Raw genomic sequence first — 12849 nt, forward strand, 5'->3', positions numbered from 1 at the left:
AGTTTTCGTGTGCTTAAACAATTGTTTTACATTGTTTATTTGATTGTGATGTTCTCTCATGACACCAGCAGTGTCTGAGCAATATTTGATAGTACAAAATGTATCAACAACTCCTGAAGAGCTAAATGTTTGCCTAAAGAATACATGACACCAGTAGTGTCAGATAAATATTAGATTGTGGATAATAAATGAAGGCTCTCGAAGAGCTTATATACAAATATGTCATTCATATTATATGATTATGGTCAAAACATATGTTGTAGTAAACCTGAAGTTTACTAATACAAATGGCTATCATATTGAGACTACAAATGATTGGAAGATTGATAATCTTCATGTTTCCACAATCATAGGGGGTAAAATAATATGTATGTGAGAAGTTACCCGCCTTATTCTTTAATTTGTACTATATCATGTATCACAGTAAACCAAAAGTTTACTAAAGCAAAAGTTTATGTCATAGTAAACCAGAAGTTTACAAAGAGATAGCACATGACATGATAAACTTGAAGTTTTCATTTGCCATTTTTAAATGAGCTATTTGAGAATTCAGATAAGCATATACTAAAGAATTAGAAGATTCTTCAGGAATTCTCATTTGTTGCTTGTTCTCATAATGAATTGATTATATCAGCTAAAGTTGGGACTAAGACCCCTGATTCTGAAATATATAAAAGGTGAATATGGGCTCGTTCACCTATCATGTGAACCACTTATAGGTGCATATATGAGATGGTTACATGTGTAATTATTGTCAACCTGCAGTTTGGCATTTGGAATTGCTTTTCTCGATTAAGAGCATAATTTTCAGATTATGAAATCAAGACAGTTCATCTTGATAATGCTGGTTTATATCCAAGCTGGTTTAGCATTGAATACCTCCTATTAATGGCTAAACCATTGCTTATGAGAACAAAGCTTCATATGCTGGTCTAAGATTTTCTAAATTGCATATATCAGCACTTGTATGCATCAGATCAACAATATATGATAAGTCCTCCCTTCACAATTGGTTTAGGATCAGAAACCAAATATTTTTACTATCTTTTGTTGTGTGGTATATGATTAATTTCTCTACCATAATACACAAAGATATGTTTCCCAAAGATGATTGGGGATATATGTTAGTTTTTCTAACATTTGGGGGATGGAATAAACAGTTGAAAAATATGCTATATGAATCGAATTATCATGATCCTCACTTAGAAGATAATTCAAGTCGAATGTCAGAAGCATTTGCTGATCCAAAATTAAATATCATATTTCAGCTGCAAATGCTCCTATTAAAATTAAAGTCCCTGAAGGATAGAGTTTATTGTACGCATGAAGCGTGGTAGACCAATCGGTTCCAAAGGTAACAATCCTTGAAAAATAGTAGGAGCTAATGATCAAATTGATCATAATGAGGAGGAAATAAGCTCTAGAAGAGCCCACGACATAACTGTAAGCACGTGATTTTTGCCCTATATGAGAATTACTCCCAAAAAATTCAAAAATAAAATAATTTTTCTTGGTGTGCAATTTTTGTGATATTTTGTGTAACTATTTGTATGTTTGTCTATGCATGTTTATTTGTTAAATTAATAAAAAATACAAAAATAGGCATCTTTTGCATTTTTAGCATTTAATGTCCAAATGAACAATTTTATGCTTAATTGTGCGTTAATTGTTATTGGAAGTTAATTTGCGCTTTTATAACTTAATTTAGTTCTTAATAATAATTTAAGTACTTTTATAATTTAGTTTTAGAAAAATAAAAGAAGAAAAGAGAACAAAAATACAAAGAAAAATCGGATTGGGCCACTTCTTCAATTTCAAACCACAGGCCCAAATAATTGCCCAACTTTCCCCATGACCCGGTCCGTTTCAAACCGGGTCGATCCGGTCCGCTCCATTAACCCAACACCCCTTCTTCATTTTTGTCCAACACAAAACAAAACCGAAAAAATAAAAAATAAAAAGTGAATTATCACTATTAATAGTTTTATTTTTTGTTTTTTTTTATATATAAAAAAAATCCGAAAATATTTTATTTTATTTATTATTTTTATTTTAAAAAATATATATATATAGTAATTTCGGAAATTATTTTAAAAAAATAAAAAATAAAAAAATAAAAAAAGTAAAAGAATGTAGAAAATTTTAAAAAAAGTAAAAAGTTTTAAAAAATTTAAAAGTAAAATAAGGTTGAAATTAAAAAATAAATATAAAGGTATCTGAAAATTTAAAAAATTTAAAGTAATTGAAAGTAGCATTTTTAAAAGAAAAAAAAAAGATAGTGGTTTGTTTTTTAAAGAAAAGTTAAATAAAGTGAGATTCTCTTTTAAAAAAATAAAAAGTGGGATTTTAAATAAGATAAAGTAATTAAAGTTGGAATTTTAAAAATAAAAGTAAATAAAGGTGGGATTTCTTTTTCTAAAAAAATAAAAGCAATTTGTAAGTGGGATTTCTTTTAATTAAAAAAATAATAAAATAAAAAAAAATCTGAAAATTTCGAAAATTTTGCTATAAATAGAAGAGAAAATTTAGGAAGAAGGGGTGGAAAAAAAAGAGGAAAAACTAGATAGAGAGAAGAAAAAAAGAGGGGGCGGAGTGAGAAGTATACACCCGATATACATTCTGGATACACTGAATATACAGGGGCAGAATTCATTTTGGAGAGTTTTGAAGTTGAAAAGAATAGTTACTGTTTCATTGCCTCGCTTAAGATCTGAAATAGTCAGAACCTTCCTGCCTTTTACTTCTTCTCTATACTTGGAGTCGTTTATAGTCTCCTGGGTTTTCTACTATTCCTACTGTTACTGGTCTATTCCTGTGTTGCTGGACTGTCGTTGTTGTGCTACATTGTTACTACTGTTGCTGCTTCTCAGCTTCATCTTCTCTTGTTTTCCAATACCAGGTACACGAATGTAATACTAGTTATTGCAAGCTAAAAATGTGGAAGCATGAATACATATGAAGAATCGAATTTTGAAGTTTTAATTTCGCTTTTTCTCTGTTCCTTTTATTGATTGTATTTAGGCTATTTTATGTATTATTGAATAATAATTGGAATAAGAGAAAATAACATAAGTTAGTCTTTAATGAATCGGCTTGGCAAAACGGGTTAATTCACTAGCTATGAAGGTTCTAAGATTATCAACAGTAGGTTAATTGTGAACAAGTACTTAAATTTAGCTAAGGCATGAATTTGAACTAAATTTCGTGAATTAGGTATTAAGGCATGATTTGAGTTCAAACAAAATTAGAAGAACGTTTAAGTCTAATAAACTTTCTATTAAGTTTTAGTAATTATGGTTAAATCCAGTTTCAAATGGTTGTGAATAATTAATTCCAATAGTTTTTTTTATATATAACAATGCGAGCTTCAATCTAACTATATTTGATTCTTTTGAATATTAGTTGTCAAATTTTTATTTTATTTATAATTTCGAATTTTTTTAGTAAAATTCTTGTTCATCAATATTTGTATTAATATAGCAATTAGTATGCCATGCTTTCTTAAATAAAAAAAACTCGTAATTAATTAGGATTTTCTTTATTTATTTTAGAGACTAATTTTAATAGAAAAGATGTAGTCGCTTTAGGATTTGTCCATTTAAAATAAATGAGATGAGCCTCGCCTAGTAAAATATATAGATTGCGGGGCCCTCACAAATGTATGTGTTAATTACTTAGAACTCGGGATTGGCCGCTTAGCGAACTTCACGGCCTTTTCTCAAAATAACCATGCGCTAGTCGCTTTAGGCGCGTATTTAATAATGTTATCTCCTTAAATTCAGGTGCACATTTATGTGACCCAAATCCAAATCTCAATGAAATCGAAATGTGTCTCTAATCACGGGTACATTGATTGTGACGTGGTCTGAGATGTATTTCCATGACATTGCAAATTCTTTTTAATAATGAATGAGACGAGCCTCGACAAACAAAAAATGCACAAGCTGCGGGGCCCTCTAAATGTATATATTCAAATACTTAGAATTCGAGGACAGGCCGTTTAGCGAATTTTACGGCCTTCCCCAAAATAACAAGACGCTAGTTGCTTTAGGCGCGCCTTTAATAATTTATTTTCCTTAACTCGGGTGCACATTTATGTGACCCAAATCCAAATCTCAACCGAGTCGAGATATGCCAAACAACTACGGGTGCATTGACGTAACGTGGTTCGAGATATGTTTCCACGACGTTGCAATTCTCGTAAAATAATAACAATAAGTAAGAAAGCGGTAAAAAGATAAAATTTTGCACATAAGTTCATATTTGTATAAAATCAGATAATCAAGCCGAATATAACAGTTGAGAGACCGTGCTAGAACCACGGAACTCGGGAATGCCTAACACCTTCTTCCGGGTTAACAGAATTCCTTATCCGGATTTCTGGTGCGCAGACTGTAATATGGAGTCATTTTTTTCCTCGATTCGGGATTAAAATTGGTGACTTGGGACACCCTAAATCTCCCAAGTGGCGACTCTGAAATAAATAAACGAATCCCGTTTCGATTGTCCTTTAATTGGAAAAAACTCCCTTGTACCCTCGCGAGTATGGAAAAAGGAGGTGTGACAGCTCTGGCGACTCTGCTGGGGACTACTTTGACCCAGAACCACTGGTTCAGGGTTAGAAATTCGAGCTTAGATAAATTGTTATATTTGGCTTTATCTGATTTTTACATGTTTTGAGCCTAATGTGCTAAATGTTGCCTTTACCGCTTTGATATTATCTGAACTGTATATAAACTGTGCCGAAACCTACTCTTCTTACCTCCGGGGATGTGCTTACTGGTTAAGACTCCCTATTCTGTTAGTGTCATACCCTAAATAAAAGAGGCTCGGAAAGTTTCTAAGCCGGTTGGCCTTTTGGTTCCCGGACAGGAGCTCCTTCCTCAACTCGAGTGGTCCGCTCGGGTACACTGTCTAGAACACCGACCCAGGTTTTGAACATAGAATAACGTGACTTCATGCCGGATCCCTAGTAGGAACGCTTATTTGCATCACGTTGCATTTGACTTAGGGGACTCAACACAGGGGTTGGGTCCGTCTAGGACTAGCAACCTGATATGAAAAGGCCATCCTGATGCATCCTATTTGTTTTCCGTGCATTTATTTGTCTCATGCCCGCATGCTGACCGGTGTTTGAATATTATGAATATTGTGAAATTGAAAAAAAGGAAATAGCGGTTAGGGAATTGATTGTTTATTTTTGAAAAAACTCAATACCCAAATACTGTCAAAACTCTGCCGAAATTTTGGAAAGAAAAAAAAACGTCTTATTAGTTTGTTTTATTAAAAACAAAGGAAAAATAGAAAAAAATCGTTGTTCTGTTTTGTTTTTCAAAAAAAAATATATAGAAATATATAGTTTGTCTTGTCATAAAAATAAAAATTAAAAAGAGTCTTACTTTTTTAAAATGGGTTTTTTATGAAAATTCAAAAAATAATAATAATAATAATAATAATAATAATAATAAGAGTCTTTCATTATTTGTCACAAATATATACATGTATCTTTCATTATTTGTCACAAATATATACATGTATATATATATATATATATATCCAAAAGTTTTTATTTCCAAAAAATATATATATGTCTTTATTTGTTGCAAAAATATTTGTCTTGCCAAAAAGTCTAGAAAGGTTTTTAGACCCCCAATTTTCAAAAACAAAAAAAAAAATCCAAAAATATTTTCCATTATTAACTTCTTTAGAAAGTCTTTTAACTATTTTTTTTTTAAAAAAAAAAAATGTATAATAAGATAGAAAAAAATCCGAAAATATTTTTCTTCTTTCAAAATTGAAAAGAAAATTCAAAATTCAAAAAAAAAATATTTTTTAGAAGCATTTCTTTTATTAAAGGTAAAATTCCGAAAAATATTTTCTTCTTCCTTTAGAATAAGAAAAAAAAACAAATGGAAATTAAAAAAAAATATATATCTTAGAAGTCTTTCTTTTAAAAAGAAAATCAATCAAAAATATTTCCTTTCTCCTTTTAAAGTAGTTCTTTCACAAATTCAAAAAAGGAAGTTAGTTCATCTACTTATTCTTGATTGCCCGAACTACGCGGGTTTGATTCTCACCGGATGTGAGATACGTAGGCAACCCTCATCGGGTCCAACCCCATCTTTTGCTAAAAAGCCAAAAACAATTAATTAATAATAATAATAAAAAACAAATAATATGTCAAATATTGATTTTTGTCGTAAATAAGTCGGGTGATGTTGTTTTGCCATAAATAGACGAATGTTCCCGAAAGGGACGCCGGAAGGCTGACTTTGCGTAAACAGCCACCTTCGGGTCATTTTTTAAGATTTGGTCCAGTTGACCCACACAGCCTTAAAAATCTTCGTCCCCGAGACATTGAAAGGTCGTGCTTGCAATATTGAGTTTTCTAATTTGAAAAAAATGATAAAAAGAGTCATAAATAAGTCAGGTGATATTGTTTTGTCATAAATAGCCGAATGTTCCCGAAAGGGACGCCGGAAGGCTGACTTTGCATAAATAGCCACCTTTGGGTCATGTTTAGGATTTTTGGTCTAGTCGACCCACACAGCCTTATAAATCTTCGTCCCCGAGGCGCTGAAGGGCCGTGTTTGCAACACCACGTTTTTATTGTAGTTTGGAAAAAAAGTCAGCGGTCAGGTGAATACCTTTGGGTTTTGTCAAAAATAAGCCAAGCCAGCTTCAGCCGCGTCTTAAACCGTTCTTGCCGAAATAGCCTTAGAGTATCTTTCAGTTGTCGAAAGGCTATTTTCGTAAAAGAACGGACAAGTTTGTAAAGTGTCATAAAATAATCCTCCTCGGCCTCAAAATTCATGTGAGATTTGGAAGGGGCCACATTTGCAAAAATAGCCGTTTGGTTGCATTTGACAAACGGGGAAAGGAAGCTAGCGTTTGTTTTTGAGTTTGTAAATCTTTTGATTAGAATATGCGGGTTGTTTGATTTTCAAGTTTGTAGGTCATCTTTAAACCTTTGAAACCCAGTTTGTTTTAATATGAAAATAAAAAAAAATGTTGAGTATTGTTTATCTTTATTGGTCCGAACTACGCAAGGTCTGATTCATGCGGGGTCATGATACGTAGGCAATCTCCATAAGATTCGACCACAACAAAAAGAAAAGCAAAAAAAAAAAGAAATGAAAAAGAGAATGGAAAAAATCGAGAAAAAAAAAGAAAGAAAAAGAAAGAAAAAAAAGAGAAAGGATGTTGTTAATAATGGGGACCGAGTCCATTCTAACCTCTTTGTTTTGCAAAGAAAGTTAAGGTGGTTGGTTTGTGGTAAGCCAGACAATGACATCCAGAATCCTTTACTTGCATCTCATGATACACACTCTGTTGGGATCAGGCCTGATAACAGAAGCACTCGAATCCTATTGGGGACTTGCTGACGAAGGTTGATGATATTGAAGCTGATAATGGTCTTGGCAGTATTGATGCGAAGTTCAGTGGCTAAAATGCCAGTTTTGATAAAGGGGAGGACGCTCCGTTCCTTGGTTAACAGGAGAGAAGCTTGTGGTGGCTTATTTTGTTTTCATTTCTGTTGTTCGGATCATTAGGATTGTAATTCGGATTGTTTTGTGTCAATATCATGCCGCTTATCTTTCCGTTTTTGTCATAACGGTCTGTTTAAGTTTTGTCAGGGTTGTTTAGGATTTTGTTCTGGTTTGTTTTGTTTTGTTATTCAAACCATTTCGCCGATAGTCTAATGCAAAATCCGGTCTTTTATTATTTCCAATCTTCTTTTGTTTAGTCCTTTTATCATTTTTTCAACGACGATTCTAGTGACATGACATGCGCACAAAGTTTGAGGCCTAATCTTAAAGTTAATTATAAAACCCCGATCAGACCATTTAAAGGAAATAAGGACGGTTGAGATTATTCAGAGCTCGAGTCATATGGAACTGGGGCAAGTAAAATATGAAGAAAAATCGTTAAAAGCAAGATTCGCCAAATTGGCATGAGGGTCGTTCATGATAATGAGAGTGTCGCCCAACGGTTCTTTAGAAAGGACCAATGAAAAAGCAAATGTTGAATATAATTGTCAAGTTCAGCACCATCGGAAGAGGCTACAAATCGTTGTTTAAATTGTGTTGTTTGCACTTGGCATAGTTTGAAGACTGGAATGACGAAGGCATTTTATTCTGCTACCTAAACACTTTATCCTTCGTTACCCCTTTTGAGCCTTATTTATTTTTTGCCATACCCCTCGTTCGGAATCAGAAAAAACGACTAGAAAACGCAAGCATATGGCATGAAAAAAAAAACGAAAAAAGAGAAAAATGAAAGAAGAAAAAAAGAAAAGAAAAAAAACAAACAAAAGAAAGTAGGAATGAAAAGAGGAATTAGGAACTACGTTTGACCTGATTCCTCAAAGAGGATACGTAGGCGCTTCACGGCTCGGTCATAGTTTTGAAAAATGAAAAAAAATCATCAGTTAGGATATCCCCAAGCAAGAAACTGGGGCAAAGGTTGCGTTTATTGTGAATAAATCTAATTCCGAAGGTTGTAACTAATAACCCAAAATTAATGTATTTTTTTTGAGCCTTTTATACCCTTTCTTTCTAGCCTATCCAAAACCCACATTACGGTCCAAAGAAAGACCTTCTGACCAGTCTTCAAAAGATGCCAAGTCAGACAAATGAGAGTCTTACCGGCGAAGATAACATTCTGTTCCACAGCAGAAAGGACTCTAATCTCCAACAGAAAGAGTCATACCGGCGACACTCCAAATCCCCAGCTGGAAAGTAATACAAATGAGAGAGTCTTATCGGTGAAAACCTTCACAGGCACCATAAGGCGATGAAAGCTGAGAGAAAACCAAAATGAGAGAGGCTTGATAGTGAAAAAAACCTTCGGGCACTACAAGTCGAATAAGATTGGGAATCAGATGGGGAATCGTCAAGGGAAGGTCTTGAGAGACGATTGACGGCAGAGCATAGGCCACATACGCATGTCATGGCCATTAGAGTCGGTATCTGCGTTTGATAGATTTTTATTTATAGTTTCTTTTGTTAAAGAGTCATCTTTTCCTTTATCTTTATTTTGTTTCTTTTTATTTTTTTCCTTTCATAGGAAAATTCCCTAGTAGAGTCTGTTTGGTCGGAACCAGTGAGAAATGACTTCAAAATAGGCCATCAACTAGTACATCCAAGTGGTACAAGGAACAGGCGCAAAACCCGTGTCAAGAAGGGTATCCCTATCAAGATGAGATTGATAAAATGGATGGGCCAGTGTCAGCAATTAATATCATCCCCAGCAAGTTTGATAGCATAATGGAACACAAAGCTGGGAAAAGGAGAAAGAGGAAACCATCCCCAACAAGAGTGGCATGACCGCTTACCATGTTTTTAAACTAACAAATTTTTCTTTGATTTAGAAACAGGGAAAATGAACGTTATTGATGGCGGAAAGACAGGCCATAAAGAAAATCATCAAACCGGGGCAGAAAATTTTCTCATTGTGAAAATTTTCTCGAAGACAGGCGCCCACCTGAATAACGAGAGGAATACTTTTATGTCTTAGTATAGACAGGCGCCCACTTGAATAACGAGAGGAATACTTTTATGTCTTAGTATAGACAGGCGCCCACCTGAATAACGAGAGGAATACTTTTTGTCTATGCATTTCATATTTTAGGCGCCCACCTGTATAACAAGGGAATACATTTTGTGTCTTTACCATTAGGCGCCCACCTGTATAACAAGGGAATACATTCCACGTCTTTACCCATAGGAGATGCATTTCCTCCTAAGTTTGTTTAGTTTCACCCATAGGAGAGACATTTCCTCCTAAGTTTGTCTTTACCCATAGGAGATGTATTTCCTCCTAAAGTTTATTTTTACCAATAGGAGACGCACTTCCTAAGTTTAGTTTCACCCATAGGAGAGGCATTTCCTCCTAAGTTTAGTTTCAACCAATAGGAGACGCACTTCCTAAGTTAAGTTTCACCAATAGGAGACGCACTTCCTAAGTTAAGTTTCACCAATAGGAGACGCACTTCCTAAGTTAAGTTTCACCAACAGGAGACGCACATCCTAAGTTAGTTTCACCAACAGGAGACGCACTTCCTAAGTTAGCTTCACCAACAGGAGACGCACATCCTAAGTAAGTTTCACCAAGAGGAGACGCACATCCGAAGTTAGTTTCACCAACAGGAGACGCACATCCTAAGTAAGTTTCACCAACAGGAGACGCACATCCTAAGTAAGTTTCACCAACAGGAGACGCACATCCTAAGTTAAGTTTCACCAACAGGAGACGCACATCCTAAGTTAGTTTCACCAACAGGAGACGCACTTCCTAAGTAAGTTTCACCAAGAGGAGACGCACATCCTAAGTAAGTTTCACCAAGAGGAGACGCACATCCTAAGTTAGTTTCACCAACAGGAGACGCACATCCTAAGTTAGTTTCACCAACAGGAGACGCACATCCTAAGCTAGTTTCACCAACAGGAAACGCACATCCTAAGTAAGTTTCACCAACAGGAGACGCACATCCTAAGTTAAGTTTCACCAACAGGAGACGCACATCCTAAGTTAGTTTCACCAACAGGAGACGCACATCCTAAGTTAGTTTCACCAACAGGAGACGCACATCCTAAGTAAGTTTCACCAACAGGAGACGCACATCCTAAGTTAAGTTTCACCAAGAGGAGACGCACATCCTAAGTAAGTTTCACTAAGAGGAGACGCACTTCCTAAGTTAGTTTCACCAAGAGGAGACGCACGTCCTAAATAAGTTTTACCAATAGGAGATGCACTTCCTAAGAATAGTTTTACCAATAGGAGACGCACTTCCTAAGTTTAGTTTTTCCCAATAGGAGACGCACTTCCTAAAGTTATTGTACCCAATAGGAGACGCACTTCCTTAAGTTTAGTTTTGCCCATAGGAGACGCACTTCCTTAAGTTTAGTTTTGCCCATAAGAGACGCACTTCCTAAGTTTACTTTTACTCCATAGGAGACGCACTTCCTAAATTAAGATTTCACGCATAGGAGATGCACTTCCTAAATTATTTTCATTCATAGGAGACGCACTTCCTAGTTCAAAATCATTAAGGTTTCACCCATAGGAGACACACTTTCTAAGACTATTTTACCACTAGGAGACGCACTTCCTAAGTTTAATTTCATGCATAGGAAACGCACTTCCTGAATTAAGTTTTCATTATTAGGAGACGCACTTCCTAGTCTGGTTCGCTCAGGTTATACTTTTGCTTTAGGAGACGCACTTCCTAGTCTGGTTCATTTAAGATTTCATTCGTAGGAGACGCATTTCCTAGTTTGAGTCATTGAGATTTTACCCATAAGAGGCACACTTCCTAATATTGATAGTCCATTTATAGGAGACGCACTTCCTAGTTTGGCTTTTTCAGATTATATTTTATTTCAGGAGACGCACTTCCGGAACTGAGATTTCACCCTTAGGAGATGCACCTCCTAGTTTGATTCATTTTAAGTTCGACCATAGGAGACGCACTTCCTAGTCTAGTTTATTGAACTTTTACCTGTAGGAGACGCACTTCCTAATCAAGGTCTTTCAAGTTTTTTAGGAGACGCACTTCCTAAAATCGAGATTTTATTCATAGGAGACGCACTTCCTAGTTCTAGTCACTGAAGTTTTCACCCCAAGGAGACGCACTTCCTAGTTTAGTTCATTCCGATTCAACCATAGAAGAAGCACTTTCTAGTTTGAGTCATCGAGGTTTTTATTTTAGCAGACACATTTGCTAGCAAGAGTTTTTGGTTTTACTCATAGGAGATGCACATCCTAGTCTAGTCTTTAGTTTACTCTCATCATTGCATCAGTAGTATAAATAGGTTACAATTTTGCTAACGACTCACAAATCTTCCCAGTGCAAACTGAGGTTAGGAAATTTTCGTTTGTTTTGTTTGTTTTGGTGGTAGGATCCCGCCTGGAAAATAGAGGTTGTTAAATTCAAGATGATGAAGCCAGGCGCCCACCTGTATAACGAGAGGAATACTTTTCAGTCTTCACATTTCATGCCAGGCGCCCACCTGTATAACGAGAGGAATACATTCAGTCTTTACATTTCGAGCGTTGAAGTTGGGAGCCCGCCCAGATAACAGAGGCATACATTTCAGCATTAATTTTCAAGTATTGAAGTTGGGAGCCCGCCCATACAACAGAGGCACACATTTCAAGATCAAGTCAGAGGACAATAAAACAGAGGGTTACAACAGGAATCCCAGCAGGAAACAATAAAAATCCCCAGCACCGGGAAGCAAAAGGATGAAACAAGAGGTCCCATCACAAACTCAAGTGCATGTGTCAAAAGGAAGAAAAGCATCTGAAGAAAAGCACCGGAGGAAACACAAGCCGACAAGAAAGCAAGGCAATAAGAACAAATTTTAGTCTAGCCTAGCTTCTTGTTTTCTTTTAAACACGGTGTAACAAGGACATCGGTAAGTAGTGATAACAGCATGCAACAACAGTAACATTGCAGTCTCACGGTAGTCCCAGCTACCAAAACTTCCCAAACTACATTGACCTGATTCCTGTTTAGCCCAGGATATGTAGGAAACCTTTGAAGCAAAGGTTCGGTCAAATCTTTTTCAAAAAAAAAAATGCTTCACACGGAGTACTCGGATGGGGAAAAATCGCTCGCTTTATCTTTGCACGAAAACCCTTCGTGTCTTCGGGCAAAGAGGGGCAGCTGTAAGCACATGATTTTTGCCCTATATGAGAATTACTCCCAAAAAATTCAAAAATAAAATAATTTTTCTTGGTGTGCAATTTTTGTGATATTTTGTGTAACTATTTGTATGTTTGTCTATGCATGTTTATTTGTTAAATTAATAAAACATACAAAAATAGGCATCTTTTGCAATT

This window comes from Nicotiana tabacum, chromosome 5 (assembly GCF_000715075.1).
Source record: "Nicotiana tabacum cultivar K326 chromosome 5, ASM71507v2, whole genome shotgun sequence".
In the NCBI taxonomy this organism is placed as follows: Eukaryota; Viridiplantae; Streptophyta; class Magnoliopsida; order Solanales; family Solanaceae; genus Nicotiana; species Nicotiana tabacum.